Here is a 2,322-nt window from a genome sequence, read left to right on the forward strand (position 1 = left end):
CCACTTCCTGATCAAACTGAAAAAGGACCATGCAAACACCAGAACAAGCACAGACCTACGATGTACACAAATGGCTTCTGCCACGCCGGAGACGGTAAAGTGGCTCTCGTTTTCGACGTCTGATGATCTGTTTGCCTATCCACTGCGTTGTCGAGTGCCCAGTGAAAAACGACCTACCCCTGTCGCAAATACAAGGTTGTGCTGCAGAGCACTGACATCCTCCCGCTCTTGCAGGAACAGTGCCTGTTCTTGCACGTCGCTGTCGCCATCGACTCCTCCCTGATGTACACAGTTAGTCTTAGTGCTATGACTACGGAGGTACGCGTCCGCATGGCACAGAATTTTAGCGCTGTCCATTCTCTTCACTGCAATGTGCGGAACAGCATTTGTGCAGCTCGACAGAGCTTGAATTTTATCAGAGAAGCATACAAGTGCTTCAGTGGGCGCACTTGTTTTCACTTTTACACAAAGAGACATAGGAAAACAACGACACAGGCCCAAGGCCAGTTTCGCTCTTGTCCTTGTGCTCCGGCTATGCTGTGCCGTTTGTGCAAAGGCCCGGACCTTCCGAAGCCTGACAGCAGCGGTCCGCCCTCGTGTGAGACGGGAGAAGCCGAATCCTGGTCTGCTTTGTCCACACAAAACCGAAACGGACCAACTTGTGCGGGACGTCCTCCCTTTTCGTCCCAATATGGATGCGCCCCCTTCGTTTGGAGGTGCACTTGTTCCTCGCATGGCACGACCCGTTGCCTCATATCTCCCACGTCTCCTATCTACCACCCGCCGACCGGGTGCAGCTTGTGGCGGCCGAGGAAACATGCTGCGGCCTGCTGCTGCGGCCTGCTCCGCCGCCCTTGAACAGTGCCCCAACGCAAACGGCATCTTGCCGTGCAATATGTTCTAGGAGTATGGTCAATGCCGTTTATCACCAGCCGCCAGTAACCTACCACCGCCACCCGCTGCATGGCACCTGCAGGCTTGTCTGCACGCGCAGCTGCCGTCGACCGCCATACGAGCTGTTCGTCTGCTTGGCTCCGCTGTCTTGTTTTGTCCATGGAATTCTCTCCACCGCATTTGCATCCATTTTCTTCCTTTTTTTTCGTCCTTTCGGCGCTTTTCACCTGTGTTTCTCTCAGGGTCGTGGAGACGCTCTGTCATGGACGGTCCCCGAGCCCGCAATAATTTCAGAGCCGCCACTGTTTGCGTAGTTTTTCTACAAATACACTTGTTGGCTGGGCACTGTTCTGTCTTCAGCTGCGAGTTAAAGCGCATGTGTTGCTCCAGTGTCGCACATACAAACCTAAGGGTGCTGGAGACAGACAAACCTGTTAGCGCACTCTTGCCCCCCGTCCTTTTCTGGTCACACTGCCATCATTTCTGCACGCTGTGCCGTGCCACCCCACACACGCTGTGGATTTTCTGCGTCTGCTGTGTTTTCTGATCACACCGCTTTCAAGTCACTCTAGGTGGTGTGAGTGGATGCTGCAACGCAACAGAATTTCTGCGAATGGGAGACCTTTGGATCTGAAACTGCACCGAAACTGTCGACATCGGAGCGAGGCTAACATGAAAGGGTGGCAAGTTCCGACGACGTTTGTTGCTGTTGTGCAGAAGTCGACCTGGCCTGTGGAGCCTTGCTTCGTCTCGTTCGCCTGGTTCCTTCTTTCACACCGGCTCTGCTTGCAACCGACAGCGAAACACATCACCTTGTTATGCAGCACTTTTCTTGATTGTTTTTATTTTATGTTGCTTTGTCTTTGCGATGTTGGCCCTCATGAATACGTTTCCGAGCTATTCTGGGCTCGGCTACTTTTACATTTTGTTGCGCACGATGCTCGTTCGCTTGCGCCCCTGCATGCAAGTTTTGACGACTTAGCAAAGGTATTACCACTAGCCGTCCGGTTTTCTTCCTTCTTATACCTCTCGCTTCCTCTTCTCTGCCGCCGTGGCAATTGCAACACCAGGTACTTGGGGCCTCTGCACACATTCGTGTCCCGTGTCTATGCATTGTCTGGCGAATCTGGCCATCGCGAGTTCTATTTACGTGCATAAGGAAGAGGCGTGGCAAAGAAGTAAACGACGTGCAGGAAGGAAAGATGAAAATGTAACACGCTTTGTCTTTTTGTGTTCTCAAAAAAGGGGGGTGGGGTTATTATTGTCAGACACTTGTTTGGCAATCAGAACTGAACATTTGCTGTTGGTGTCAGGGTTCAGCAAAGACGTTGAAAATTCGACGAACCAAACTCCGGGTGCCTCTTTGACCTCCAATGTGTTTTCCTCTTTCGTTTTCTTTCTCGCTCTCACTCGCTCTCTCTCTCTCTC

The sequence above is a fragment of the Sporothrix brasiliensis genome (assembly GCF_000820605.1).
Source record: "Sporothrix brasiliensis 5110 chromosome Unknown Cont16, whole genome shotgun sequence".
Classification (NCBI taxonomy): Eukaryota; Fungi; Ascomycota; class Sordariomycetes; order Ophiostomatales; family Ophiostomataceae; genus Sporothrix; species Sporothrix brasiliensis.